Below are 27,780 nucleotides of genomic sequence, written 5' to 3'. Positions count from 1 at the left end.
TGGTTGTTTCTTCAAAGTCTCTATCTCCCGATAATTAGCGTGAGTAATTTATTCCAGAAAAATACCTTGTTTCTGGGAAAGTTTACGTGACCCAGACTCACTATTCTTTGGTGATTGAAAGCGTGCTTTCAGTGAAAACATTGTTTCTGCTCGGTTTTGAACCGAGGACCTTTTGCGTGTTAGGCAAACGTGATAACCACTACACCACAGAAACAACAGAGAATCGATGGATTAATTAATTCATTCCTTAATTCATTTATTTATTTATTTCATGCTCCAATATAAAAAACATTTGCAGTTTCTGTAACTTAGCATTAACTGTTATTAATATGGCAGTCATCTCCCTTCGGGTTTCTGTGGTGTAGTGGCTATCACGTTCGCCTCACACGCGAAAGGTCCCCAGTTCGAAACTGGGCAGAAACAGGGCTTTTGGGATTGCAACAAAAAACAACGCATGTGTCGCATGTCAAGTTGTGTAAATCTTCTCTTTGTGACTCAACACTGATATCAGAAAGTTCAAAAGTTGGTTGTTTCTTCAAAGTCTCTATCTCCCGATAATTAGCGTGAGTAATTTATTCCAGAAAAATACCTTGTTTCTGGGAAAGTTTATGTGACCCGGCTCACAATTCTTTGGTTATTGTAAGTGTGCTTTCAGTGAAAACGTTGTTTCTGCTCGGTTTCGAACCGAAGACCTTTTGCGTGTCAGGCAAACGTGATGACCACTACACCACAGAAACAACAGAGAATCTATGGATTAATTAATTCATTCATTAATTCATTTATTTATTTATTTCATGCTCCTATATAAAAAACATTTGCAGTTTCTGTAACTTAGCATTAACTGTTATTAATATGGCAGTCATCTCCCGTCGGGTTTCTGTGGTGTAGTGGCCATCACGTTTGCCTCACACGCGAAAGGTCCCCAGTTTGAAACTGGGCAGAAACAGGGCTATTGGGATTGCAACAAAAAACATAACGCACTTGTCGCATGTCAAATTGTGTAAATCTTCTCTTTGTGACTCAACACTGATATCAGAAAGTTCAAAAGTTGGTTGTTTCTTCAAAGTCTCTATCTCCCGATAATTAGCGTGAGTAATTTATTCCAGAAAAATCCCATGTTTCTGGGAAAGTTTACGTGACCCAGACTCACAGTTCTTTGGTGATTGTAAGCGTGCTTTCAGTGAAAACGTTGTTTCTGCTCGGTTTTGAACCGAAGACCTTTTGCGTGTTAGGCAAACGTGATAACCACTACACCACAGAAACAACAGAGAATCACTGGATTAATGAATTCATTCATTAATTTATTAATTTATTTATTTCATGCTCCAATATAAAAAACATTTGCAGTTTCTGTAACTTAGCATTAACTGTTATTAATATGGCAGTCATCTCCCGTCGGGTTTCTGTGGTGTAGTGGCCATCACGTTCGCCTCACACGCGAAAGGTCCCCAGTTCGAAACTGGGCAGAAACAGGGCTTTTGGGATTGCAACAAAAAACATAACGCATTTGTCGCTTGTCAAATTGTGTAAATCTTCTCTTTGTGACTCAACACTGATATCAGAAAGTTCAAAAGTTGGTTGTTTCTTCAAAGTCTCTATCTCCCGATAATTAGCGTGAGTAATTTATTCCAGAAAAATACCTTGTTTCTGGGAAAGTTTACGTGACCCAGACTCACTATTCTTTGGTGATTGAAAGCGTGCTTTCAGTGAAAACATTGTTTCTGCTCGGTTTTGAACCGAGGACCTTTTGCGTGTTAGGCAAACGTGATAACCACTACACCACAGAAACAACAGAGAATTGATGGATTAATTAATTCATTCCTTAATTCATTTATTTATTTATTTCATGCTCCAATATAAAAAACATTTGCAGTTTCTGTAACTTAGCATTAACTGTTATTAATATGGCAGTCATCTCCCTTCGGGTTTCTGTGGTGTAGTGGCTATCACGTTCGCCTCACACGCGAAAGGTCCCCAGTTCGAAACTGGGCAGAAACAGGGCTTTTGGGATTGCAACAAAAAACAACGCATGTGTCGCATGTCAAGTTGTGTAAATCTTCTCTTTGTGACTCAACACTGATATCAGAAAGTTCAAAAGTTGGTTGTTTCTTCAAAGTCTCTATCTCCCGATAATTAGCGTGAGTAATTTATTCCAGAAAAATACCTTGTTTCTGGGAAAGTTTATGTGACCCGGCTCACAATTCTTTGGTTATTGTAAGTGTGCTTTCAGTGAAAACGTTGTTTCTGCTCGGTTTCGAACCGAAGACCTTTTGCGTGTCAGGCAAACGTGATGACCACTACACCACAGAAACAACAGAGAATCTATGGATTAATTAATTCATTCATTAATTCATTTATTTATTTATTTCATGCTCCTATATAAAAAACATTTGCAGTTTCTGTAACTTAGCATTAACTGTTATTAATATGGCAGTCATCTCCCGTCGGGTTTCTGTGGTGTAGTGGCCATCACGTTTGCCTCACACGCGAAAGGTCCCCAGTTCGAAACTGGGCAGAAACAGGGCTTTTGGGATTGCAACAAAAAACATAACGCATTTGTCGCATGTCAAATTGTGTAAATCTTCTCTTTGTGACTCAACACTGATATCAGAAAGTTCACAAGTTGGTTGTTTCTTCAAAGTCTCTATCTCCCGATAATTAGCGTGAGTAATTTATTCCAGAAAAATACCTTGTTTCTGGGAAAGTTTACGTGACCCAGACTCACAGTTCTTTGGTGATTGTAAGCGTGCTTTCAGTGAAAACGTTGTTTCTGCTCGGTTTTGAACCGAGGACCTTTTGCGTGTTAGGCAAACGTGATAACCACTACACCACAGAAACAACAGAGAATCACTGGATTAATGAATTAATTCATTAATTTATTAATTTATTTATTTCATGCTCCAATATAAAAAACATTTGCAGTTTCTGTAACTTAGCATTAACTGTTATTAATATGGCAGTCACCTCCCGTCGGGTTTCTGTGGTGTAGTGGCCATCACGTTCGCCTCACACGCGAAAGGTCCCCAGTTCGAAACTGGGCAGAAACAGGGCTTTTGGGATTGCAACAAAAAACATAACGCATTTGTCGCATGTCAAATTGTGTAAATCTTCTCTTTGTGACTCAACACTGATATCAGAAAGTTCAAAAGTTGGTTGTTTCTTCAAAGTCTCTATCTCCCGATAATTAGCGTGAGTAATTTATTCCAGAAAAATACCTTGTTTCTGGGAAAGTTTACGTGACCCAGACTCACAGTTCTTTGGTGATTGTAAGCGTGCTTTCAGTGAAAACGTTGTTTCTGCTCGGTTTTGAACCGAGGACCTTTTGCGTGTTAGGCAAACGTGATAACCACTACACCACAGAAACAACAGAGAATCACTGGATTAATGAATTAATTCATTAATTTATTAATTTATTTATTTCATGCTCCAATATAAAAAACATTTGCAGTTTCTGTAACTTAGCATTAACTGTTATTAATATGGCAGTCACCTCCCGTCGGGTTTCTGTGGTGTAGTGGCCATCACGTTCGCCTCACACGCGAAAGGTCCCCAGTTCGAAACTGGGCAGAAACAGGGCTTTTGGGATTGCAACAAAAAACATAACGCATTTGTCGCATGTCAAATTGTGTAAATCTTCTCTTTGTGACTCAACACTGATATCAGAAAGTTCAAAAGTTGGTTGTTTCTTCAAAGTCTCTATCTCCCGATAATTAGCGTGAGTAATTTATTCCAGAAAAATACCTTGTTTCTGGGAAAGTTTACGTGACCCGGCTCACAATTCTTTGGTTATTGTAAGTGTGCTTTCAGTGAAAACGTTGTTTCTGCTCAGTTTTGAACCGGGGACCTTTTGCGTGTTAGGCAAACGTGATAACCACTACACCACAGAAACAACAGAGAATCTATGGATTAATTAATTCATTCATTAATTCATTTATTTATTTATTTCATGCTCCAATATAAAAAACATTTGCAGTTTCTGTAACTTAGCATTAACTGTTATTAATATGGTAGTCATCTCCCGTCGGGTTTCTGTGGTGTAGTGGCCATCACGTTCGCCTCACACGCGAAAGGTCCCCAGTTCGAAACTGGGCAGAAACAGGGCTTTTGGGATTGCAACAAAAAACATAACGCATTTGTCGCATGTCAAATTGTGTAAATCTTCTCTTTGTGACTCAACACTGATATCAGAAAGTTCAAAAGTTGGTTGTTTCTTCAAAGTCTCTATCTCCCGATAATTAGCGTGAGTAATTTATTCCAGAAAAATACCTTGTTTCTGGGAAAGTTTACGTGACCCGGCTCACAATTCTTTGGTTATTGTAAGTGTGCTTTCAGTGAAAACGTTGTTTCTGCTCAGTTTTGAACCGGGGACCTTTTGCGTGTTAGGCAAACGTGATAACCACTACACCACAGAAACAACAGAGAATCTACGGATTAATTCATTCATTCATTAATTCATTTATTTATTTATTTCATGCTCCAATATAAAAAACATTTGCAGTTTCTGTAACTTAGCATTAACTGTTATTAATATGGTAGTCTTCTGCCGTCGGGTTTCTGTGGTGTAGTGGCTATCACGTTCGCCTCACACGCGAAAGGTCCCCAGTTCGAAACTGGGCAGAAACAGGGCTTTTGGGATTGCAACAAAAAACAACGCATGTGTCGCATGTCAAGTTGTGTAAATCTTCTCTTTGTGACTCAACACTGATATCAGAAAGTTCAAAAGTTGGTTGTTTCTTCAAAGTCTCTATCTCCCGATAATTAGCGTGAGTAATTTATTCCAGAAAAATACCTTGTTTCTGGGAAAGTTTACGTGACCCAGACTCACAGTTCTTTGGTGATTGTAAGCGTGCTTTCAGTGAAAACGTTGTTTCTGCTCGGTTTTGAACCGAGGACCTTTTGCGTGTTAGGCAAACGTGATAACCACTACACCACAGAAACAACAGAGAATCACTGGATTAATGAATTCATTCATTAATTTATTAATTTATTTATTTCATGCTCCAATATAAAAAACATTTGCAGTTTCTGTAACTTAGCATTAACTGTTATTAATATGGCAGTCACCTCCCGTCGGGTTTCTGTGGTGTAGTGGCCATCACGTTCGCCTCACACGCGAAAGGTCCCCAGTTCGAAACTGGGCAGAAACAGGGCTTTTGGGATTGCAACAAAAAACATAACGCATTTGTCGCATGTCAAATTGTGTAAATCTTCTCTTTGTGACTCAACACTGATATCAGAAAGTTCAAAAGTTGGTTGTTTCTTCAAAGTCTCTATCTCCCGATAATTAGCGTGAGTAATTTATTCCAGAAAAATACCTTGTTTCTGGGAAAGTTTACGTGACCCAGACTCACTATTCTTTGGTGATTGAAAGCGTGCTTTCAGTGAAAACATTGTTTCTGCTCGGTTTTGAACCGAAGACCTTTTGCGTGTTAGGCAAACGTGATAACCACTACACCACAGAAACAACAGAGAATCGATGGATTAATTAATTCATTCATTAATTCATTAATTTATTTATTTCATGCTCCAATATAAAAAACATTTGCAGTTTCTGTAACTTAGCATTAACTGTTATTAATATGGTAGTCATCTCCCGTCGGGTTTCTGTGGTGTAGTGGCCATCACGTTAGCCTCACACGCGATAGGTCCCCAGTTCGAAACTGGGCAGAAACAGGGCTTTTGGGATTGCAACAAAAAACATAACGCATTTGTCGCATGTCAAATTGTGTAAATCTTCTCTTTGTGACTCAACACTGATATCAGAAAGTTCAAAAGTTGGTTGTTTCTTCAAAGTCTCTATCTCCCGATAATTAGCGTGAGTAATTTATTCCAGAAAAATACCTTGTTTCTGGGAAAGTTTACGTGACCCAGACTCACTATTCTTTGGTGATTGAAAGCGTGCTTTCAGTGAAAACATTGTTTCTGCTCGGTTTTGAACCGAGGACCTTTTGCGTGTTAGGCAAACGTGATAACCACTACACCACAGAAACAACAGAGAATCGATGGATTAATTAATTCATTCCTTAATTCATTCATTTATTTATTTCATGCTCCAATATAAAAAACATTTGCAGTTTCTGTAACTTAGCATTAACTGTTATTAATATGGCAGTCACCTCCCGTCGGGTTTCTGTGGTGTAGTGGCCATCACGTTCGCCTCACACGCGAAAGGTCCCCAGTTCGAAACTGGGCAGAAACAGGGCTTTTGGGATTGCAACAAAAAACATAACGCATTTGTCGCATGTCAAATTGTGTAAATCTTCTCTTTGTGACTCAACACTGATATCAGAAAGTTCAAAAGTTGGTTGTTTCTTCAAAGTCTCTATCTCCCGATAATTAGCGTGAGTAATTTATTCCAGAAAAATACCTTGTTTCTGGGAAAGTTTACGTGACCCAGACTCACTATTCTTTGGTGATTGAAAGCGTGCTTTCAGTGAAAACATTGTTTCTGCTCGGTTTTGAACCGAAGACCTTTTGCGTGTTAGGCAAACGTGACAACCACTACACCACAGAAACAACAGAGAATCGATGGATTAATTAATTCATTCATTAATTCATTAATTTATTTATTTCATGCTCCAATATAAAAAACATTTGCAGTTTCTGTAACTTAGCATTAACTGTTATTAATATGGTAGTCATCTCCCGTCGGGTTTCTGTGGTGTAGTGGCCATCACGTTAGCCTCACACGCGAAAGGTCCCCAGTTCGAAACTGGGCAGAAACAGGGCTTTTGGGATTGCAACAAAAAACATAACGCATTTGTCGCATGTCAAATTGTGTAAATCTTCTCTTTGTGACTCAACACTGATATCAGAAAGTTCAAAAGTTGGTTGTTTCTTCAAAGTCTCTATCTCCCGATAATTAGCGTGAGTAATTTATTCCAGAAAAATACCTTGTTTCTGGGAAAGTTTACGTGACCCAGACTCACTATTCTTTGGTGATTGAAAGCGTGCTTTCAGTGAAAACATTGTTTCTGCTCGGTTTTGAACCGAGGACCTTTTGCGTGTTAGGCAAACGTGATAACCACTACACCACAGAAACAACAGAGAATCGATGGATTAATTAATTCATTCCTTAATTCATTCATTTATTTATTTCATGCTCCAATATAAAAAACATTTGCAGTTTCTGTAACTTAGCATTAACTGTTATTAATATGGCAGTCATCTCCCTTCGGGTTTCTGTGGTGTAGTGGCTATCACGTTCGCCTCACACGCGAAAGGTCCCCAGTTCGAAACTGGGCAGAAACAGGGCTTTTGGGATTGCAACAAAAAACATAACGCATTTGTCGCATGTCAAATTGTGTAAATCTTCTCTTTGTGACTCAACACTGATATCAGAAAGTTCAAAAGTTGGTTGTTTCTTCAAAGTCTCTATCTCCCAATAATTAGCGTGAGTAATTTATTCCAGAAAAATACCTTGTTTCTGGGAAAGTTTACGTGACCCAGACTCACTATTCTTTGGTGATTGAAAGCGTGCTTTCAGTGAAAACATTGTTTCTGCTCGGTTTTGAACCGAAGACCTTTTGCGTGTTAGGCAAACGTGATAACCACTACACCACAGAAACAACAGAGAATCGATGGATTAATTAATTCATTCCTTAATTCATTCATTTATTTATTTCATGCTCCAATATAAAAAACATTTGCAGTTTCTGTAACTTAGCATTAACTGTTATTAATATGGCAGTCATCTCCCTTCGGGTTTCTGTGGTGTAGTGGCTATCACGTTCGCCTCACACGCGAAAGGTCCCCAGTTCGAAACTGGGCAGAAACAGGGCTTTTGGGATTGCAACAAAAAACATAACGCATTTGTCGCATGTCAAATTGTGTAAATCTTCTCTTTGTGACTCAACACTGATATCAGAAAGTTCAAAAGTTGGTTGTTTCTTCAAAGTCTCTATCTCCCGATAATTAGCGTGAGTAATTTATTCCAGAAAAATACCTTGTTTCTGGGAAAGTTTACGTGACCCAGACTCACTATTCTTTGGTGATTGAAAGCGTGCTTTCAGTGAAAACATTGTTTCTGCTCGGTTTTGAACCGAAGACCTTTTGCGTGTTAGGCAAACGTGATAACCACTACACCACAGAAACAACAGAGAATCGATGGATTAATTAATTCATTCCTTAATTCATTCATTTATTTATTTCATGCTCCAATATAAAAAACATTTGCAGTTTCTGTAACTTAGCATTAACTGTTATTAATATGGCAATCATCTCCCTTCGGGTTTCTGTGGTGTAGTGGCTATCACGTTCGCCTCACACGCGAAAGGTCCCCAGTTCGAAACTGGGCAGAAACAGGGCTTTTGGGATTGCAACAAAAAACATAACGCATTTGTCGCATGTCAAATTGTGTAAATCTTCTCTTTGTGACTCAACACTGATATCAGAAAGTTCAAAAGTTGGTTGTTTCTTCAAAGTCTCTATCTCCCGATAATTAGCGTGAGTAATTTATTCCAGAAAAATACCTTGTTTCTGGGAAAGTTTACGTGACCCAGACTCACTATTCTTTGGTGATTGAAAGCGTGCTTTCAGTGAAAACATTGTTTCTGCTCGGTTTTGAACCGAAAACCTTTTGCGTGTTAGGCAAACGTGATAACCACTACACCACAGAAACAACAGAGAATCGATGGATTAATTAATTCATTCATTAATTCATTAATTTATTTATTTCATGCTCCAATATAAAAAACATTTGCAGTTTCTGTAACTTAGCATTAACTGTTATTAATATGGTAGTCATCTCCCGTCGGGTTTCTGTGGTGTAGTGGCCATCACGTTAGCCTCACACGCGAAAGGTCCCCAGTTCGAAACTGGGCAGAAACAGGGCTTTTGGGATTGCAACAAAAAACATAACGCATTTGTCGCATGTCAAATTGTGTAAATCTTCTCTTTGTGACTCAACACTGATATCAGAAAGTTCAAAAGTTGGTTGTTTCTTCAAAGTCTCTATCTCCCGATAATTAGCGTGAGTAATTTATTCCAGAAAAATACCTTGTTTCTGGGAAAGTTTACGTGACCCAGACTCACTATTCTTTGGTGATTGAAAGCGTGCTTTCAGTGAAAACATTGTTTCTGCTCGGTTTTGAACCGAGGACCTTTTGCGTGTTAGGCAAACGTGATAACCACTACACCACAGAAACAACAGAGAATCGATGGATTAATTAATTCATTCCTTAATTCATTCATTTATTTATTTCATGCTCCAATATAAAAAACATTTGCAGTTTCTGTAACTTAGCATTAACTGTTATTAATATGGCAGTCATCTCCCTTCGGGTTTCTGTGGTGTAGTGGCTATCACGTTCGCCTCACACGCGAAAGGTCCCCAGTTCGAAACTGGGCAGAAACCGGGCTTTTGGGATTGCAACAAAAAACAACGCATTTGTCGCATGTCAAATTGTGTAAATCTTCTCTTTGTGACTCAACACTGATATCAGAAAGTTCAAAAGTTGGTTGTTTCTTCAAAGTCTCTATCTCCCGATAATTAGCGTGAGTAATTTATTCCAGAAAAATACCTTGTTTCTGGGAAAGTTTACGTGACCCGGCTCACAATTCTTTGGTTATTGTAAGTGTGCTTTCAGTGAAAACGTTGTTTCTGCTCGGTTTCGAACCGAAGACCTTTTGCGTGTCAGGCAAACGTGATGACCACTACACCACAGAAACAACAGAGAATCTATGGATTAATTAATTCATTCATTAATTCATTTATTTATTTATTTCATGCTCCTATATAAAAAACATTTGCAGTTTCTGTAACTTAGCATTAACTGTTATTAATATGGCAGTCATCTCCCGTCGGGTTTCTGTGGTGTAGTGGCCATCACGTTCGCCTCACACGCGAAAGGTCCCCAGTTCGAAACTGGGCAGAAACAGGGCTTTTGGGATTGCAACAAAAAACATAACGCATTTGTCGCATGTCAAATTGTGTAAATCTTCTCTTTGTGACTCAACACTGATATCAGAAAGTTCACAAGTTGGTTGTTTCTTCAAAGTCTCTATCTCCCGATAATTAGCGTGAGTAATTTATTCCAGAAAAATACCTTGTTTCTGGGAAAGTTTACGTGACCCAGACTCACAGTTCTTTGGTGATTGTAAGCGTGCTTTCAGTGAAAACGTTGTTTCTGCTCGGTTTTGAACCGAGGACCTTTTGCGTGTTAGGCAAACGTGATAACCAACACACCACAGAAACAACAGAGAATCGATGGATTAATTAATTCATTCATTAATTCATTAATTTATTTATTTCATGCTCCAATATAAAAAACATTTGCAGTTTCTGTAACTTAGCATTAACTGTTATTAATATGGTAGTCATCTCCCGTCGGGTTTCTGTGGTGTAGTGGCCATCACGTTCGCCTCACACGCGAAAGGTCCCCAGTTCGAAACTGTGCAGAAACAGGGCTTTTGGGATTGCAACAAAAAACATAACGCATTTGTCGCATGTCAAATTGTGTAAATCTTCTCTTTGTGACTCAACACTGATATCAGAAAGTTCAAAAGTTGGTTGTTTCTTCAAAGTCTCTATCTCCCGATAATTAGCGTGAGTAATTTATTCCAGAAAAATACCTTGTTTCTGGGAAAGTTTACGTGACCCAGACTCACTATTCTTTGGTGATTGAAAGCGTGCTTTCAGTGAAAACATTGTTTCTGCTCGGTTTTGAACCAAGGACCTTTTGCGTGTTAGGCAAACGTGATAACCACTACACCACAGAAACAACAGAGAATCGATGGATTAATTAATTCATTCCTTAATTCATTTATTTATTTATTTCATGCTCCAATATAAAAAACATTTGCAGTTTCTGTAACTTAGCATTAACTGTTATTAATATGGTAGTCATCTCCCGTCGGGTTTCTGTTTGTGACTCAACACTGATATCAGAAAGTTCAAAAGTTGGTTGTTTCTTCAAAGTCTCTATCTCCCGATAATTAGCGTGAGTAATTTATTCCAGAAAAATACCTTGTTTCTGGGAAAGTTTACGTGACCCGGCTCACAATTCTTTGGTTATTGTAAGTGTGCTTTCAGTGAAAAGGTTGTTTTTGCTCGGTTTCGAACCGAAGACCTTTTGCGTGTCAGGCAAACGTGATGACCACTACACCACAGAAACAACAGAGAATCTATGGATTAATTAATTCATTCATTAATTCATTTATTTATTTATTTCATGCTCCTATATAAAAAACATTTGCAGTTTCTGTAACTTAGCATTAACTGTTATTAATATGGCAGTCATCTCCCGTCGGGTTTCTGTGGTGTAGTGGCCATCACGTTCGCCTCACACGCGAAAGGTCCCCAGTTCGAAACTGGGCAGAAACAGGGCTTTTGGGATTGCAACAAAAAACATAACGCATTTGTCGCATGTCAAATTGTGTAAATCTTCTCTTTGTGACTCAACACTGATATCAGAAAGTTCACAAGTTGGTTGTTTCTTCAAAGTCTCTATCTCCCGATAATTAGCGTGAGTAATTTATTCCAGAAAAATACCTTGTTTCTGGGAAAGTTTACGTGACCCAGACTCACAGTTCTTTGGTGATTGTAAGCGTGCTTTCAGTGAAAACGTTGTTTCTGCTCGGTTTTGAACCGAGGACCTTTTGCGTGTTAGGCAAACGTGATAACCACTACACCACAGAAACAACAGAGAATCGATGGATTAATTAATTCATTCATTAATTCATTAATTTATTTATTTCATGCTCCAATATAAAAAACATTTGCAGTTTCTGTAACTTAGCATTAACTGTTATTAATATGGTAGTCATCTCCCGTCGGGTTTCTGTGGTGTAGTGGCCATCACGTTCGCCTCACACGCGAAAGGTCCCCAGTTCGAAACTGTGCAGAAACAGGGCTTTTGGGATTGCAACAAAAAACATAACGCATTTGTCGCATGTCAAATTGTGTAAATCTTCTCTTTGTGACTCAACACTGATATCAGAAAGTTCAAAAGTTGGTTGTTTCTTCAAAGTCTCTATCTCCCGATAATTAGCGTGAGTAATTTATTCCAGAAAAATACCTTGTTTCTGGGAAAGTTTACGTAACCCAGACTCACTATTCTTTGGTGATTGAAAGCGTGCTTTCAGTGAAAACATTGTTTCTGCTCGGTTTTGAACCGAAGACCTTTTGCGTGTTAGGCAAACGTGATAACCACTACACCACAGAAACAACAGAGAATCGATGGATTAATTAATTCATTCATTAATTCATTAATTTATTTATTTCATGCTCCAATATAAAAAACATTTGCAGTTTCTGTAACTTAGCATTAACTGTTATTAATATGGTAGTCATCTCCCGTCGGGTTTCTGTGGTGTAGTGGCCATCACGTTCGCCTCACACGCATTAGGTCCCCAGTTCGAAACTGGGCAGAAACAGGGCTTTTGGGATTGCAACAAAAAACATAACGCATTTGTCGCATGTCAAATTGTGTAAATCTTCTCTTTGTGACTCAACACTGATATCAGAAAGTTCAAAAGTTGGTTGTTTCTTCAAAGTCTCTATCTCCCGATAATTAGCGTGAGTAATTTATTCCAGAAAAATACCTTGTTTCTGGGAAAGTTTACGTGACCCGGCTCACAATTCTTTGGTTATTGTAAGTGTGCTTTCAGTGAAAACGTTGTTTCTGCTCGGTTTCGAACCGAAGACCTTTTGCGTGTCAGGCAAACGTGATGACCACTACACCACAGAAACAACAGAGAATCTATGGATTAATTAATTCATTCATTAATTCATTTATTTATTTATTTCATGCTCCTATATAAAAAACATTTGCAGTTTCTGTAACTTAGCATTAACTGTTATTAATATGGCAGTCATCTCCCGTCGGGTTTCTGTGGTGTAGTGGCCATCACGTTAGCCTCACACGCGAAAGGTCCCCAGTTCGAAACTGGGCAGAAACAGGGCTTTTGGGATTGCAACAAAAAACATAACGCATTTGTCGCATGTCAAATTGTGTAAATCTTCTCTTTGTGACTCAACACTGATATCAGAAAGTTCAAAAGTTGGTTGTTTCTTCAAAGTCTCTATCTCCCGATAATTAGCGTGAGTAATTTATTCCAGAAAAATACCTTGTTTCTGGGAAAGTTTACGTGACCCAGACTCACTATTCTTTGGTGATTGAAAGCGTGCTTTCAGTGAAAACATTGTTTCTGCTCGGTTTTGAACCGAAGACCTTTTGCGTGTTAGGCAAACGTGATAACCACTACACCACAGAAACAACAGAGAATCGATGGATTAATTAATTCATTCATTAATTCATTAATTTATTTATTTCATGCTCCAATATAAAAAACATTTGCAGTTTCTGTAACTTAGCATTAACTGTTATTAATATGGTAGTCATCTCCCGTCGGGTTTCTGTGGTGTAGTGGCCATCACGTTCGCCTCACACGCGAAAGGTCCCCAGTTCGAAACTGTGCAGAAACAGGGCTTTTGGGATTGCAACAAAAAACATAACGCATTTGTCGCATGTCAAATTGTGTAAATCTTCTCTTTGTGACTCAACACTGATATCAGAAAGTTCAAAAGTTGGTTGTTTCTTCAAAGTCTCTATCTCCCGATAATTAGCGTGAGTAATTTATTCCAGAAAAATACCTTGTTTCTGGGAAAGTTTACGTAACCCAGACTCACTATTCTTTGGTGATTGAAAGCGTGCTTTCAGTGAAAACATTGTTTCTGCTCGGTTTTGAACCGAAGACCTTTTGCGTGTTAGGCAAACGTGATAACCACTACACCACAGAAACAACAGAGAATAGATGGATTAATTAATTCATTCATTAATTCATTAATTTATTTATTTCATGCTCCAATATAAAAAACATTTGCAGTTTCTGTAACTTAGCATTAACTGTTATTAATATGGTAGTCATCTCCCGTCGGGTTTCTGTGGTGTAGTGGCCATCACGTTCGCCTCACACGCATTAGGTCCCCAGTTCGAAACTGGGCAGAAACAGGGCTTTTGGGATTGCAACAAAAAACATAACGCATTTGTCGCATGTCAAATTGTGTAAATCTTCTCTTTGTGACTCAACACTGATATCAGAAAGTTCAAAAGTTGGTTGTTTCTTCAAAGTCTCTATCTCCCGATAATTAGCGTGAGTAATTTATTCCAGAAAAATACCTTGTTTCTGGGAAAGTTTACGTGACCCGGCTCACAATTCTTTGGTTATTGTAAGTGTGCTTTCAGTGAAAACGTTGTTTCTGCTCGGTTTCGAACCGAAGACCTTTTGCGTGTCAGGCAAACGTGATGACCACTACACCACAGAAACAACAGAGAATCTATGGATTAATTAATTCATTCATTAATTCATTTATTTATTTATTTCATGCTCCTATATAAAAAACATTTGCAGTTTCTGTAACTTAGCATTAACTGTTATTAATATGGCAGTCATCTCCCGTCGGGTTTCTGTGGTGTAGTGGCCATCACGTTAGCCTCACACGCGAAAGGTCCCCAGTTCGAAACTGGGCAGAAACAGGGCTTTTGGGATTGCAACAAAAAACATAACGCATTTGTCGCATGTCAAATTGTGTAAATCTTCTCTTTGTGACTCAACACTGATATCAGAAAGTTCAAAAGTTGGTTGTTTCTTCAAAGTCTCTATCTCCCGATAATTAGCGTGAGTAATTTATTCCAGAAAAATACCTTGTTTCTGGGAAAGTTTACGTGACCCAGACTCACTATTCTTTGGTGATTGAAAGCGTGCTTTCAGTGAAAACATTGTTTCTGCTCGGTTTTGAACCGAGGACCTTTTGCGTGTTAGGCAAACGTGATAACCACTACACCACAGAAACAACAGAGAATCGATGGATTAATTAATTCATTCCTTAATTCATTTATTTATTTATTTCATGCTCCAATATAAAAAACATTTGCAGTTTCTGTAACTTAGCATTAACTGTTATTAATATGGCAGTCATCTCCCTTCGGGTTTCTGTGGTGTAGTGGCTATCACGTTCGCCTCACACGCGAAAGGTCCCCAGTTCGAAACTGGGCAGAAACCGGGCTTTTGGGATTGCAACAAAAAACAACGCATTTGTCGCATGTCAAATTGTGTAAATCTTCTCTTTGTGACTCAACACTGATATCAGAAAGTTCAAAAGTTGGTTGTTTCTTCAAAGTCTCTATCTCCCGATAATTAGCGTGAGTAATTTATTCCAGAAAAATACCTTGTTTCTGGGAAAGTTTACGTGACCCGGCTCACAATTCTTTGGTTATTGTAAGTGTGCTTTCAGTGAAAACGTTGTTTCTGCTCGGTTTCGAACCGAAGACCTTTTGCGTGTCAGGCAAACGTGATGACCACTACACCACAGAAACAACAGAGAATCTATGGATTAATTAATTCATTCATTAATTCATTTATTTATTTATTTCATGCTCCTATATAAAAAACATTTGCAGTTTCTGTAACTTAGCATTAACTGTTATTAATATGGCAGTCATCTCCTGTCGGGTTTCTGTGGTGTAGTGGCCATCACGTTCGCCTCACACGCGAAATGTCCCCAGTTCGAAACTGGGCAGAAACAGGGCTTTTGGGATTGCAACAAAAAACATAACGCATTTGTCGCATGTCAAATTGTGTAAATCTTCTCTTTGTGACTCAACACTGATATCAGAAAGTTCACAAGTTGGTTGTTTCTTCAAAGTCTCTATCTCCCGATAATTAGCGTGAGTAATTTATTCCAGAAAAATACCTTGTTTCTGGGAAAGTTTACGTGACCCAGACTCACAGTTCTTTGGTGATTGTAAGCGTGCTTTCAGTGAAAACGTTGTTTCTGCTCGGTTTTGAACCGAGGACCTTTTGCGTGTTAGGCAAACGTGATAACCACTACACCACAGAAACAACAGAGAATCGATGGATTAATTAATTCATTCATTAATTCATTAATTTATTTATTTCATGCTCCAATATAAAAAACATTTGCAGTTTCTGTAACTTAGCATTAACTGTTATTAATATGGTAGTCATCTCCCGTCGGGTTTCTGTGGTGTAGTGGCCATCACGTTCGCCTCACACGCGAAAGGTCCCCAGTTCGAAACTGGGCAGAAACAGGGCTTTTGGGATTGCAACAAAAAACATAACGCATTTGTCGCATGTCAAATTGTGTAAATCTTCTCTTTGTGACTCAACACTGATATCAGAAAGTTCAAAAGTTGGTTGTTTCTTCAAAGTCTCTATCTCCCGATAATTAGCGTGAGTAATTTATTCCAGAAAAATACCTTGTTTCTGGGAAAGTTTACGTAACCCAGACTCACTATTCTTTGGTGATTGAAAGCGTGCTTTCAGTGAAAACATTGTTTCTGCTCGGTTTTGAACCGAAGACCTTTTGCGTGTTAGGCAAACGTGATAACCACTACACCACAGAAACAACAGAGAATCGATGGATTAATTAATTAATTCATTCATTAATTCATTAATTTATTTATTTCATGCTCCAATATAAAAAACATTTGCAGTTTCTGTAACTTAGCATTAACTGTTATTAATATGGTAGTCATCTCCCGTCGGGTTTCTGTGGTGTAGTGGCCATCACGTTCGCCTCACACGCATTAGGTCCCCAGTTCGAAACTGGGCAGAAACAGGGCTTTTGGGATTGCAACAAAAAACATAACGCATTTGTCGCATGTCAAATTGTGTAAATCTTCTCTTTGTGACTCAACACTGATATCAGAAAGTTCAAAAGTTGGTTGTTTCTTCAAAGTCTCTATCTCCCGATAATTAGCGTGAGTAATTTATTCCAGAAAAATACCTTGTTTCTGGGAAAGTTTACGTGACCCAGACTCACTATTCTTTGGTGATTGAAAGCGTGCTTTCAGTGAAAACATTGTTTCTGCTCGGTTTTGAACCGAGGACCTTTTGCGTGTTAGGCAAACGTGATAACCACTACACCACAGAAACAACAGAGAATCGATGGATTAATTCATTCATTCCTTAATTCATTTATTTATTTATTTCATGCTCCAATATAAAAAACATTTGCAGTTTCTGTAACTTAGCATTAACTGTTATTAATATGGCAGTCATCTCCCTTCGGGTTTCTGTGGTGTAGTGGCTATCACGTTCGCCTCACACGCGAAAGGTCCCCAGTTCGAAACTGGGCAGAAACAGGGCTTTTGGGATTGCAACAAAAAACAACGCATTTGTCGCATGTCAAATTGTGTAAATCTTCTCTTTGTGACTCAACACTGATATCAGAAAGTTCAAAAGTTGGTTGTTTCTTCAAAGTCTCTATCTCCCGATAATTAGCGTGAGTAATTTATTCCAGAAAAATACCTTGTTTCTGGGAAAGTTTACGTGACCCGGCTCACAATTCTTTGGTTATTGTAAGTGTGCTTTCAGTGAAAACGTTGTTTCTGCTCGGTTTCGAACTGAAGACCTTTTGCGTGTCAGGCAAACGTGATGACCACTACACCACAGAAACAACAGAGAATCTATGGATTAATTAATTCATTCATTAATTCATTTATTTATTTATTTCATGCTCCTATATAAAAAACATTTGCAGTTTCTGTAACTTAGCATTAACTGTTATTAATATGGCAGTCATCTCCCGTCGGGTTTCTGTGGTGTAGTGGCCATCACGTTCGCCTCACACGCGAAAGGTCCCCAGTTCGAAACAGGGCTTTTGGGATTGCAACAAAAAACATAACGCATTTGTCGCATGTCAAATTGTGTAAATCTTCTCTTTGTGACTCAACACTGATATCAGAAAGTTCAAAAGTTGGTTGTTTCTTCAAAGTCTCTATCTCCCGATAATTAGCGTGAGTAATTTATTCCAGAAAAATACCTTGTTTCTGGGAAAGTTTACGTGACCCAGACTCACAGTTCTTTGGTGATTGTAAGCGTGCTTTCAGTGAAAACGTTGTTTCTGCTCGGTTTTGAACCGAGGACCTTTTGCGTGTTAGGCAAACGTGATAACCACTACACCACAGAAACAACAGAGAATCGATGGATTAATTCATTCATTCATTAATTCATTAATTTATTTATTTCATGCTCCAATATAAAAAACATTTGCAGTTTCTGTAACTTAGCATTAACTGTTATTAATATGGTAGTCATCTGCCGTCGGGTTTCTGTGGTGTAGTGGCCATCACGTTCGCCTCACACGCATTAGGTCCCCAGTTCGAAACTGGGCAGAAACAGGGCTTTTGGGATTGCAACAAAAAACATAACGCATTTGTCGCATGTCAAATTGTGTAAATCTTCTCTTTGTGACTCAACACTGATATCAGAAAGTTCAAAAGTTGGTTGTTTCTTCAAAGTCTCTATCTCCCGATAATTAGCGTGAGTAATTTATTCCAGAAAAATACCTTGTTTCTGGGAAAGTTTACGTGACCCAGACTCACAGTTCTTTGGTGATTGTAAGCGTGCTTTCAGTGAAAACGTTGTTTCTGCTCGGTTTTGAACCGAGGACCTTTTGCGTGTTAGGCAAACGTGATAACCACTACACCACAGAAACAACAGAGAATCGATGGATTAATTAATTCATTCATTAATTCATTAATTTATTTATTTCATGCTCCAATATAAAAAACATTTGCAGTTTCTGTAACTTAGCATTAACTGTTATTAATATGGTAGTCATCTCCCGTCGGGTTTCTGTGGTGTAGTGGCCATCACGTTCGCCTCACACGCGAAAGGTCCCCAGTTCGAAACTGGGCAGAAACAGGGCTTTTGGGATTGCAACAAAAAACATAACGCATTTGTCGCATGTCAAATTGTGTAAATCTTCTCTTTGTGACTCAACACTGATATCAGAAAGTTCAAAAGTTGGTTGTTTCTTCAAAGTCTCTATCTCCCGATAATTAGCGTGAGTAATTTATTCCAGAAAAATACCTTGTTTCTGGGAAAGTTTACGTAACCCAGACTCACTATTCTTTGGTGATTGAAAGCGTGCTTTCAGTGAAAACATTGTTTCTGCTCGGTTTTGAACCGAAGACCTTTTGCGTGTTAGGCAAACGTGATAACCACTACACCACAGAAACAACAGAGAATCGATGGATTAATTAATTCATTCATTAATTCATTAATTTATTTATTTCATGCTCCAATATAAAAAACATTTGCAGTTTCTGTAACTTAGCATTAACTGTTATTAATATGGTAGTCATCTCCCGTCGGGTTTCTGTGGTGTAGTGGCCATCACGTTCGCCTCACACGCATTAGGTCCCCAGTTCGAAACTGGGCAGAAACAGGGCTTTTGGGATTGCAACAAAAAACATAACGCATTTGTCGCATGTCAAATTGTGTAAATCTTCTCTTTGTGACTCAACACTGATATCAGAAAGTTCAAAAGTTGGTTGTTTCTTCAAAGTCTCTATCTCCCGATAATTAGCGTGAGTAATTTATTCCAGAAAAATACCTTGTTTCTGGGAAAGTTTACGTGACCCAGACTCACTATTCTTTGGTGATTGAAAGCGTGCTTTCAGTGAAAACATTGTTTCTGCTCGGTTTTGAACCGAGGACCTTTTGCGTGTTAGGCAAACGTGATAACCACTACACCACAGAAACAACAGAGAATCGATGGATTAATTAATTCATTCCTTAATTCATTTATTTATTTATTTCATGCTCCAATATAAAAAACATTTGCAGTTTCTGTAACTTAGCATTAACTGTTATTAATATGGCAGTCATCTCCCTTCGGGTTTCTGTGGTGTAGTGGCTATCACGTTCGCCTCACACGCGAAAGGTCCCCAGTTCGAAACTGGGCAGAAACAGGGCTTTTGGGATTGCAACAAAAAACAACGCATTTGTCGCATGTCAAATTGTGTAAATCTTCTCTTTGTGACTCAACACTGATATCAGAAAGTTCAAAAGTTGGTTGTTTCTTCAAAGTCTCTATCTCCCGATAATTAGCGTGAGTAATTTATTCCAGAAAAATACCTTGTTTCTGGGAAAGTTTACGTGACCCAGACTCACAGTTCTTTGGTGATTGTAAGAGTGCTTTCAGTGAAAACGTTGTTTCTGCTCGGTTTTGAACCGAGGACCTTTTGCGTGTTAGGCAAACGTGATAACCACTACACCACAGAAACAACAGAGAATCGATGGATTAATTAATTCATTCATTAATTCATTAATTTATTTATTTCATGCTCCAATATAAAAAACATTTGCAGTTTCTGTAACTTAGCATTAACTGTTATTAATATGGTAGTCATCTCCCGTCGGGTTTCTGTGGTGTAGTGGCCATCACGTTCGCCTCACACGCATTAGGTCCCCAGTTCGAAACTGGGCAGAAACAGGGCTTTTGGGATTGCAACAAAAAACATAACGCATTTGTCGCATGTCAAATTGTGTAAATCTTCTCTTTGTGACTCAACACTGATATCAGAAAGTTCAAAAGTTGGTTGTTTCTTCAAAGTCTCTATCTCCCGATAATTAGCGTGAGTAATTTATTCCAGAAAAATACCTTGTTTCTGGGAAAGTTTACGTGACCCAGACTCACTATTCTTTGGTGATTGAAAGCATGCTTTCAGTGAAAACATTGTTTCTGCTCGGTTTTGAACCGAGGACCTTTTGCGTGTTAGGCAAACGTGATAACCACTACACCACAGAAACAACAGAGAATCGATGGATTAATTAATTAATTCATTCATTAATTCATTAATTTATTTATTTCATGCTCCATTATAAAAAACATTTGCAGTTTCTGTAACTTAGCATTAACTGTTATTAATATGGTAGTCATCTCCCGTCGGGTTTCTGTGGTGTAGTGGCCATCACGTTCGCCTCACACGCGAAAGGTCCCCAGTTCGAAACTGGGCAGAAACAGGGCTTTTGGGATTGCAACAAAAAACATAACGCATTTGTCGCATGTCAAATTGTGTAAATCTTCTCTTTGTGACTCAACACTGATATCAGAAAGTTCAAAAGTTGGTTGTTTCTTCAAAGTCTCTATCTCCCGATAATTAGCGTGAGTAATTTATTCCAGAAAAATACCTTGTTTCTGGGAAAGTTTACGTGACCCGGCTCACAATTCTTTGGTTATTGTAAGTGTGCTTTCAGTGAAAACGTTGTTTCTGCTCGGTTTCGAACTGAAGACCTTTTGCGTGTCAGGCAAACGTGATGACCACTACACCACAGAAACAACAGAGAATCTATGGATTAATTAATTCATTCATTAATTCATTTATTTATTTATTTCATGCTCCTATATAAAAAACATTTGCAGTTTCTGTAACTTAGCATTAACTGTTATTAATATGGCAGTCATCTCCCGTCGGGTTTCTGTGGTGTAGTGGCCATCACGTTCGCCTCACACGCGAAAGGTCCCCAGTTCGAAACAGGGCTTTTGGGATTGCAACAAAAAACATAACGCATTTGTCGCATGTCAAATTGTGTAAATCTTCTCTTTGTGACTCAACACTGATATCAGAAAGTTCAAAAGTTGGTTGTTTCTTCAAAGTCTCTATCTCCCGATAATTAGCGTGAGTAATTTATTCCAGAAAAATACCTTGTTTCTGGGAAAGTTTACGTGACCCAGACTCACAGTTCTTTGGTGATTGTAAGCGTGCTTTCAGTGAAAACGTTGTTTCTGCTCGGTTTTGAACCGAGGACCTTTTGCGTGTTAGGCAAACGTGATAACCACTACACCACAGAAACAACAGAGAATCGATGGATTAATTAATTCATTCATTAATTCATTAATTTATTTATTTCATGCTCCAATATAAAAAACATTTGCAGTTTCTGTAACTTAGCATTAACTGTTATTAATATGGTAGTCATCTCCCGTCGGGTTTCTGTGGTGTAGTGGCCATCACGTTCGCCTCACACGCATTAGGTCCCCAGTTCGAAACTGGGCAGAAACAGGGCTTTTGGGATTGCAACAAAAAACATAACGCATTTGTCGCATGTCAAATTGTGTAAATCTTCTCTTTGTGACTCAACACTGATATCAGAAAGTTCAAAAGTTGGTTGTTTCTTCAAAGTCTCTATCTCCCGATAATTAGCGTGAGTAATTTATTCCAGAAAAATACCTTGTTTCTGGGAAAGTTTACGTGACCCAGACTCACTATTCTTTGGTGATTGAAAGCGTGCTTTCAGTGAAAACATTGTTTCTGCTCGGTTTTGAACCGAGGACCTTTTGCGTGTTAGGCAAACGTGATAACCACTACACCACAGAAACAACAGAGAATCGATGGATTAATTAATTCATTCATTAATTCATTAATTTATTTATTTCATGCTCCAATATAAAAAACATTTGCAGTTTCTGTAACTTAGCATTAACTGTTATTAATATGGTAGTCATCTCCCGTCGGGTTTCTGTGGTGTAGTGGCCATCACGTTCGCCTCACACGCATTAGGTCCCCAGTTCGAAACTGGGCAGAAACAGGGCTTTTGGGATTGCAACAAAAAACATAACGCATTTGTCGCATGTCAAATTGTGTAAATCTTCTCTTTGTGACTCAACACTGATATCAGAAAGTTCAAAAGTTGGTTGTTTCTTCAAAGTCTCTATCTCCCGATAATTAGCGTGAGTAATTTATTCCAGAAAAATACCTTGTTTCTGGGAAAGTTTACGTGACCCAGACTCACTATTCTTTGGTGATTGAAAGCATGCTTTCAGTGAAAACATTGTTTCTGCTCGGTTTTGAACCGAGGACCTTTTGCGTGTTAGGCAAACGTGATAACCACTACACCACAGAAACAACAGAGAATCGATGGATTAATTAATTCATTCATTAATTCATTAATTTATTTATTTCATGCTCCAATATAAAAAACATTTGCAGTTTCTGTAACTTAGCATTAACTGTTATTAATATGGTAGTCATCTCCCGTCGGGTTTCTGTGGTGTAGTGGCCATCACGTTCGCCTCACACGCGAAAGGTCCCCAGTTCGAAACTGGGCAGAAACAGGGCTTTTGGGATTGCAACAAAAAACATAACGCATTTGTCGCATGTCAAATTGTGTAAATCTTCTCTTTGTGACTCAACACTGATATCAGAAAGTTCAAAAGTTGGTTGTTTCTTCAAAGTCTCTATCTCCCGATAATTAGCGTGAGTAATTTATTCCAGAAAAATACCTTGTTTCTGGGAAAGTTTACGTGACCCAGACTCACTATTCTTTGGTGATTGAAAGCGTGCTTTCAGTGAAAACATTGTTTCTGCTCGGTTTTGAACCGAGGACCTTTTGCGTGTTAGGCAAACGTGATAACCACTACACCACAGAAACAACAGAGAATCGATGGATTAATTAATTCATTCCTTAATTCATTTATTTATTTATTTCATGCTCCAATATAAAAAACATTTGCAGTTTCTGTAACTTAGCATTAACTGTTATTAATATGGCAGTCATCTCCCTTCGGGTTTCTGTGGTGTAGTGGCTATCACGTTCGCCTCACACGCGAAAGGTCCCCAGTTCGAAACTGGGCAGAAACAGGGCTTTTGGGATTGCAACAAAAAACAACGCATTTGTCGCATGTCAAATTGTGTAAATCTTCTCTTTGTGACTCAACACTGATATCAGAAAGTTCAAAAGTTGGTTGTTTCTTCAAAGTCTCTATCTCCCGATAATTAGCGTGAGTAATTTATTCCAGAAAAATACCTTGTTTCTGGGAAAGTTTACGTGACCCAGACTCACAGTTCTTTGGTGATTGTAAGAGCGCTTTCAGTGAAAACGTTGTTTCTGCTCGGTTTTGAACCGAGGACCTTTTGCGTGTTAGGCAAACGTGATAACCACTACACCACAGAAACAACAGAGAATCGATGGATTAATTAATTCATTCATTAATTCATTAATTTATTTATTTCATGCTCCAATATAAAAAACATTTGCAGTTTCTGTAACTTAGCATTAACTGTTATTAATATGGTAGTCATCTCCCGTCGGGTTTCTGTGGTGTAGTGGCCATCACGTTCGCCTCACACGCATTAGGTCCCCAGTTCGAAACTGGGCAGAAACAGGGCTTTTGGGATTGCAACAAAAAACATAACGCATTTGTCGCATGTCAAATTGTGTAAATCTTCTCTTTGTGACTCAACACTGATATCAGAAAGTTCAAAAGTTGGTTGTTTCTTCAAAGTCTCTATCTCCCGATAATTAGCGTGAGTAATTTATTCCAGAAAAATACCTTGTTTCTGGGAAAGTTTACGTGACCCAGACTCACTATTCTTTGGTGATTGAAAGCATGCTTTCAGTGAAAACATTGTTTCTGCTCGGTTTTGAACCGAGGACCTTTTGCGTGTTAGGCAAACGTGATAACCACTACACCACAGAAACAACAGAGAATCGATGGATTAATTAATTAATTCATTCATTAATTCATTAATTTATTTATTTCATGCTCCATTATAAAAAACATTTGCAGTTTCTGTAACTTAGCATTAACTGTTATTAATATGGTAGTCATCTCCCGTCGGGTTTCTGTGGTGTAGTGGCCATCACGTTCGCCTCACACGCGAAAGGTCCCCAGTTCGAAACTGGGCAGAAACAGGGCTTTTGGGATTGCAACAAAAAACATAACGCATTTGTCGCATGTCAAATTGTGTAAATCTTCTCTTTGTGACTCAACACTGATATCAGAAAGTTCAAAAGTTGGTTGTTTCTTCAAAGTCTCTATCTCCCGATAATTAGCGTGAGTAATTTATTCCAGAAAAATACCTTGTTTCTGGGAAAGTTTACATAACCCAGACTCACTATTCTTTGGTGATTGAAAGCGTGCTTTCAGTGAAAACATTGTTTCTGCTCGGTTTTGAACCGAAGACCTTTTGCGTGTTAGGCAAACGTGATAACCACTACACCACAGAAACAACAGAGAATCGATGGATTAATTAATTCATTCATTAATTCATTAATTTATTTATTTCATGCTCCAATATAAAAAACATTTGCAGTTTCTGTAACTTAGCATTAACTGTTATTAATATGGTAGTCATCTCCCGTCGGGTTTCTGTGGTGTAGTGGCCATCACGTTCGCCTCACACGGATTAGGTCCCCAGTTCGAAACTGGGCAGAAACAGGGCTTTTGGGATTGCAACAAAAAACATAACGCATTTGTCGCATGTCAAATTGTGTAAATCTTCTCTTTGTGACTCAACACTGATATCAGAAAGTTCAAAAGTTGGTTGTTTCTTCAAAGTCTCTATCTCCCGATAATTAGCGTGAGTAATTTATTCCAGAAAAATACCTTGTTTCTGGGAAAGTTTACGTGACCCAGACTCACTATTCTTTGGTGATTGAAAGCGTGCTTTCAGTGAAAACATTGTTTCTGCTCGGTTTTGAACCGAGGACCTTTTGCGTGTTAGGCAAACGTGATAACCACTACACCACAGAAACAACAGAGAATCGATGGATTAATTAATTCATTCATTAATTCATTAATTTATTTATTTCATGCTCCAATATAAAAAACATTTGCAGTTTCTGTAACTTAGCATTAACTGTTATTAATATGGTAGTCATCTCCCGTCGGGTTTCTGTGGTGTAGTGGCCATCACGTTCGCCTCACACGCATTAGGTCCCCAGTTCGAAACTGGGCAGAAACAGGGCTTTTGGGATTGCAACAAAAAACATAACGCATTTGTCGCATGTCAAATTGTGTAAATCTTCTCTTTGTGACTCAACACTGATATCAGAAAGTTCAAAAGTTGGTTGTTTCTTCAAAGTCTCTATCTCCCGATAATTAGCGTGAGTAATTTATTCCAGAAAAATACCTTGTTTCTGGGAAAGTTTACGTGACCCAGACTCACTATTCTTTGGTGATTGAAAGCATGCTTTCAGTGAAAACATTGTTTCTGCTCGGTTTTGAACCGAGGACCTTTTGCGTGTTAGGCAAACGTGATAACCACTACACCACAGAAACAACAGAGAATCGATGGATTAATTAATTAATTCATTCATTAATTCATTAATTTATTTATTTCATGCTCCATTATAAAAAACATTTGCAGTTTCTGTAACTTAGCATTAACTGTTATTAATATGGTAGTCATCTCCCGTCGGGTTTCTGTGGTGTAGTGGCCATCACGTTCGCCTCACACGCGAAAGGTCCCCAGTTCGAAACTGGGCAGAAACAGGGCTTTTGGGATTGCAACAAAAAACATAACGCATTTGTCGCATGTCAAATTGTGTAAATCTTCTCTTTGTGACTCAACACTGATATCAGAAAGTTCAAAAGTTGGTTGTTTCTTCAAAGTCTCTATCTCCCGATAATTAGCGTGAGTAATTTATTCCAGAAAAATACCTTGTTTCTGGGAAAGTTTACGTAACCCAGACTCACTATTCTTTGGTGATTGAAAGCGTGCTTTCAGTGAAAACATTGTTTCTGCTCGGTTTTAAACCGAAGACCTTTTGCGTGTTAGGCAAACGTGATAACCACTACACCACAGAAACAACAGAGAATCGATGGATTAATTAATTCATTCATTAATTCATTAATTTATTTATTTCATGCTCCAATATAAAAAACATTTGCAGTTTCTGTAACTTAGCATTAACTGTTATTAATATGGTAGTCATCTCCCGTCGGGTTTCTGTGGTGTAGTGGCCATCACGTTCGCCTCACACGCATTAGGTCCCCAGTTCGAAACTGGGCAGAAACAGGGCTTTTGGGATTGCAACAAAAAACATAACGCATTTGTCGCATGTCAAATTGTGTAAATCTTCTCTTTGTGACTCAACACTGATATCAGAAAGTTCAAAAGTTGGTTGTTTCTTCAAAGTCTCTATCTCCCGATAATTAGCGTGAGTAATTTATTCCAGAAAAATACCTTGTTTCTGGGAAAGTTTACGTGACCCAGACTCACTATTCTTTGGTGATTGAAAGCGTGCTTTCAGTGAAAACATTGTTTCTGCTCGGTTTTGAACCGAGGACCTTTTGCGTGTTAGGCAAACGTGATAACCACTACACCACAGAAACAACAGAGAATCGATGGATTAATTAATTCATTCATTAATTCATTAATTTATTTATTTCATGCTCCAATATAAAAAACATTTGCAGTTTCTGTAACTTAGCATTAACTGTTATTAATATGGTAGTCATCTCCCGTCGGGTTTCTGTGGTGTAGTGGCCATCACGTTCGCCTCACACGCATTAGGTCCCCAGTTCGAAACTGGGCAGAAACAGGGCTTTTGGGATTGCAACAAAAAACATAACGCATTTGTCGCATGTCAAATTGTGTAAATCTTCTCTTTGTGACTCAACACTGATATCAGAAAGTTCAAAAGTTGGTTGTTTCTTCAAAGTCTCTATCTCCCGATAATTAGCGTGAGTAATTTATTCCAGAAAAATACCTTGTTTCTGGGAAAGTTTACGTGACCCAGACTCACTATTCTTTGGTGATTGAAAGCATGCTTTCAGTGAAAACATTGTTTCTGCTCGGTTTTGAACCGAGGACCTTTTGCGTGTTAGGCAAACGTGATAACCACTACACCACAGAAACAACAGAGAATCGATGGATTAATTAATTCATTCATTAATTCATTAATTTATTTATTTCATGCTCCAATATAAAAAACATTTGCAGTTTCTGTAACTTAGCATTAACTGTTATTAATATGGTAGTCATCTCCCGTCGGGTTTCTGTGGTGTAGTGGCCATCACGTTCGCCTCACACGCGAAAGGTCCCCAGTTCGAAACTGGGCAGAAACAGGGCTTTTGGGATTGCAACAAAAAACATAACGCATTTGTCGCATGTCAAATTGTGTAAATCTTCTCTTTGTGACTCAACACTGATATCAGAAAGTTCAAAAGTTGGTTGTTTCTTCAAAGTCTCTATCTCCCGATAATTAGCGTGAGTAATTTATTCCAGAAAAATACCT

The 27,780-nt window shown here is 38.4% G+C and overlaps 36 non-coding genes across 36 annotated transcripts; all 36 read right to left on the bottom strand.

Moving 5' to 3' along the window:
• Nucleotides 1-141: 141 nt before the first annotated feature.
• trnav-aac (transfer RNA valine (anticodon AAC)) lies at nucleotides 142-214 on the bottom strand. The gene has a single exon. It is a non-coding gene; the product is annotated as a tRNA-Val (tRNA).
• Nucleotides 215-664: 450 nt separating this feature from the next.
• On the bottom strand, nucleotides 665-737 carry trnav-gac (transfer RNA valine (anticodon GAC)). The gene has a single exon. It is a non-coding gene; the product is annotated as a tRNA-Val (tRNA).
• A 979-nt stretch (nucleotides 738-1,716) lies between these two features.
• Nucleotides 1,717-1,789, bottom strand: trnav-aac (transfer RNA valine (anticodon AAC)). The gene has a single exon. It is a non-coding gene; the product is annotated as a tRNA-Val (tRNA).
• A 450-nt stretch (nucleotides 1,790-2,239) lies between these two features.
• Nucleotides 2,240-2,312, bottom strand: trnav-gac (transfer RNA valine (anticodon GAC)). The gene has a single exon. It is a non-coding gene; the product is annotated as a tRNA-Val (tRNA).
• A 453-nt stretch (nucleotides 2,313-2,765) lies between these two features.
• trnav-aac (transfer RNA valine (anticodon AAC)) lies at nucleotides 2,766-2,838 on the bottom strand. Its single transcript has one exon. It is a non-coding gene; the product is annotated as a tRNA-Val (tRNA).
• Nucleotides 2,839-3,291: 453 nt separating this feature from the next.
• Nucleotides 3,292-3,364, bottom strand: trnav-aac (transfer RNA valine (anticodon AAC)). Its single transcript has one exon. It is a non-coding gene; the product is annotated as a tRNA-Val (tRNA).
• Nucleotides 3,365-4,865: 1,501 nt separating this feature from the next.
• On the bottom strand, nucleotides 4,866-4,938 carry trnav-aac (transfer RNA valine (anticodon AAC)). The gene has a single exon. It is a non-coding gene; the product is annotated as a tRNA-Val (tRNA).
• Nucleotides 4,939-5,917: 979 nt separating this feature from the next.
• trnav-aac (transfer RNA valine (anticodon AAC)) lies at nucleotides 5,918-5,990 on the bottom strand. The gene has a single exon. It is a non-coding gene; the product is annotated as a tRNA-Val (tRNA).
• A 979-nt stretch (nucleotides 5,991-6,969) lies between these two features.
• Nucleotides 6,970-7,042, bottom strand: trnav-aac (transfer RNA valine (anticodon AAC)). The gene has a single exon. It is a non-coding gene; the product is annotated as a tRNA-Val (tRNA).
• Nucleotides 7,043-9,073: 2,031 nt separating this feature from the next.
• Nucleotides 9,074-9,146, bottom strand: trnav-aac (transfer RNA valine (anticodon AAC)). The gene has a single exon. It is a non-coding gene; the product is annotated as a tRNA-Val (tRNA).
• Nucleotides 9,147-9,596: 450 nt separating this feature from the next.
• Nucleotides 9,597-9,669, bottom strand: trnav-gac (transfer RNA valine (anticodon GAC)). Its single transcript has one exon. It is a non-coding gene; the product is annotated as a tRNA-Val (tRNA).
• A 1,372-nt stretch (nucleotides 9,670-11,041) lies between these two features.
• Nucleotides 11,042-11,114, bottom strand: trnav-gac (transfer RNA valine (anticodon GAC)). Its single transcript has one exon. It is a non-coding gene; the product is annotated as a tRNA-Val (tRNA).
• A 453-nt stretch (nucleotides 11,115-11,567) lies between these two features.
• Nucleotides 11,568-11,640, bottom strand: trnav-aac (transfer RNA valine (anticodon AAC)). Its single transcript has one exon. It is a non-coding gene; the product is annotated as a tRNA-Val (tRNA).
• A 978-nt stretch (nucleotides 11,641-12,618) lies between these two features.
• Nucleotides 12,619-12,691, bottom strand: trnav-gac (transfer RNA valine (anticodon GAC)). Its single transcript has one exon. It is a non-coding gene; the product is annotated as a tRNA-Val (tRNA).
• A 1,504-nt stretch (nucleotides 12,692-14,195) lies between these two features.
• On the bottom strand, nucleotides 14,196-14,268 carry trnav-gac (transfer RNA valine (anticodon GAC)). Its single transcript has one exon. It is a non-coding gene; the product is annotated as a tRNA-Val (tRNA).
• Nucleotides 14,269-14,721: 453 nt separating this feature from the next.
• Nucleotides 14,722-14,794, bottom strand: trnav-aac (transfer RNA valine (anticodon AAC)). Its single transcript has one exon. It is a non-coding gene; the product is annotated as a tRNA-Val (tRNA).
• Nucleotides 14,795-15,244: 450 nt separating this feature from the next.
• On the bottom strand, nucleotides 15,245-15,317 carry trnav-gac (transfer RNA valine (anticodon GAC)). Its single transcript has one exon. It is a non-coding gene; the product is annotated as a tRNA-Val (tRNA).
• Nucleotides 15,318-15,770: 453 nt separating this feature from the next.
• trnav-aac (transfer RNA valine (anticodon AAC)) lies at nucleotides 15,771-15,843 on the bottom strand. The gene has a single exon. It is a non-coding gene; the product is annotated as a tRNA-Val (tRNA).
• A 983-nt stretch (nucleotides 15,844-16,826) lies between these two features.
• Nucleotides 16,827-16,899, bottom strand: trnav-aac (transfer RNA valine (anticodon AAC)). The gene has a single exon. It is a non-coding gene; the product is annotated as a tRNA-Val (tRNA).
• A 450-nt stretch (nucleotides 16,900-17,349) lies between these two features.
• trnav-gac (transfer RNA valine (anticodon GAC)) lies at nucleotides 17,350-17,422 on the bottom strand. Its single transcript has one exon. It is a non-coding gene; the product is annotated as a tRNA-Val (tRNA).
• Nucleotides 17,423-17,864: 442 nt separating this feature from the next.
• On the bottom strand, nucleotides 17,865-17,937 carry trnav-aac (transfer RNA valine (anticodon AAC)). The gene has a single exon. It is a non-coding gene; the product is annotated as a tRNA-Val (tRNA).
• A 453-nt stretch (nucleotides 17,938-18,390) lies between these two features.
• On the bottom strand, nucleotides 18,391-18,463 carry trnav-aac (transfer RNA valine (anticodon AAC)). Its single transcript has one exon. It is a non-coding gene; the product is annotated as a tRNA-Val (tRNA).
• A 979-nt stretch (nucleotides 18,464-19,442) lies between these two features.
• trnav-aac (transfer RNA valine (anticodon AAC)) lies at nucleotides 19,443-19,515 on the bottom strand. The gene has a single exon. It is a non-coding gene; the product is annotated as a tRNA-Val (tRNA).
• A 451-nt stretch (nucleotides 19,516-19,966) lies between these two features.
• trnav-aac (transfer RNA valine (anticodon AAC)) lies at nucleotides 19,967-20,039 on the bottom strand. The gene has a single exon. It is a non-coding gene; the product is annotated as a tRNA-Val (tRNA).
• A 453-nt stretch (nucleotides 20,040-20,492) lies between these two features.
• trnav-aac (transfer RNA valine (anticodon AAC)) lies at nucleotides 20,493-20,565 on the bottom strand. Its single transcript has one exon. It is a non-coding gene; the product is annotated as a tRNA-Val (tRNA).
• A 456-nt stretch (nucleotides 20,566-21,021) lies between these two features.
• trnav-gac (transfer RNA valine (anticodon GAC)) lies at nucleotides 21,022-21,094 on the bottom strand. The gene has a single exon. It is a non-coding gene; the product is annotated as a tRNA-Val (tRNA).
• Nucleotides 21,095-21,536: 442 nt separating this feature from the next.
• trnav-aac (transfer RNA valine (anticodon AAC)) lies at nucleotides 21,537-21,609 on the bottom strand. The gene has a single exon. It is a non-coding gene; the product is annotated as a tRNA-Val (tRNA).
• Nucleotides 21,610-22,062: 453 nt separating this feature from the next.
• Nucleotides 22,063-22,135, bottom strand: trnav-aac (transfer RNA valine (anticodon AAC)). The gene has a single exon. It is a non-coding gene; the product is annotated as a tRNA-Val (tRNA).
• Nucleotides 22,136-22,588: 453 nt separating this feature from the next.
• Nucleotides 22,589-22,661, bottom strand: trnav-aac (transfer RNA valine (anticodon AAC)). Its single transcript has one exon. It is a non-coding gene; the product is annotated as a tRNA-Val (tRNA).
• Nucleotides 22,662-23,114: 453 nt separating this feature from the next.
• On the bottom strand, nucleotides 23,115-23,187 carry trnav-aac (transfer RNA valine (anticodon AAC)). Its single transcript has one exon. It is a non-coding gene; the product is annotated as a tRNA-Val (tRNA).
• Nucleotides 23,188-23,638: 451 nt separating this feature from the next.
• trnav-aac (transfer RNA valine (anticodon AAC)) lies at nucleotides 23,639-23,711 on the bottom strand. The gene has a single exon. It is a non-coding gene; the product is annotated as a tRNA-Val (tRNA).
• A 453-nt stretch (nucleotides 23,712-24,164) lies between these two features.
• trnav-aac (transfer RNA valine (anticodon AAC)) lies at nucleotides 24,165-24,237 on the bottom strand. Its single transcript has one exon. It is a non-coding gene; the product is annotated as a tRNA-Val (tRNA).
• Nucleotides 24,238-25,220: 983 nt separating this feature from the next.
• Nucleotides 25,221-25,293, bottom strand: trnav-aac (transfer RNA valine (anticodon AAC)). The gene has a single exon. It is a non-coding gene; the product is annotated as a tRNA-Val (tRNA).
• A 453-nt stretch (nucleotides 25,294-25,746) lies between these two features.
• Nucleotides 25,747-25,819, bottom strand: trnav-aac (transfer RNA valine (anticodon AAC)). The gene has a single exon. It is a non-coding gene; the product is annotated as a tRNA-Val (tRNA).
• A 983-nt stretch (nucleotides 25,820-26,802) lies between these two features.
• On the bottom strand, nucleotides 26,803-26,875 carry trnav-aac (transfer RNA valine (anticodon AAC)). Its single transcript has one exon. It is a non-coding gene; the product is annotated as a tRNA-Val (tRNA).
• A 453-nt stretch (nucleotides 26,876-27,328) lies between these two features.
• trnav-aac (transfer RNA valine (anticodon AAC)) lies at nucleotides 27,329-27,401 on the bottom strand. The gene has a single exon. It is a non-coding gene; the product is annotated as a tRNA-Val (tRNA).
• Nucleotides 27,402-27,780: the final 379 nt, after the last annotated feature.

Source organism: Conger conger, chromosome 12, assembly GCF_963514075.1.
Source record: "Conger conger chromosome 12, fConCon1.1, whole genome shotgun sequence".
Lineage (NCBI taxonomy): Eukaryota > Metazoa > Chordata > Actinopteri > Anguilliformes > Congridae > Conger > Conger conger.
This window is presented reverse-complemented; position numbering and strand designations above follow the sequence as displayed.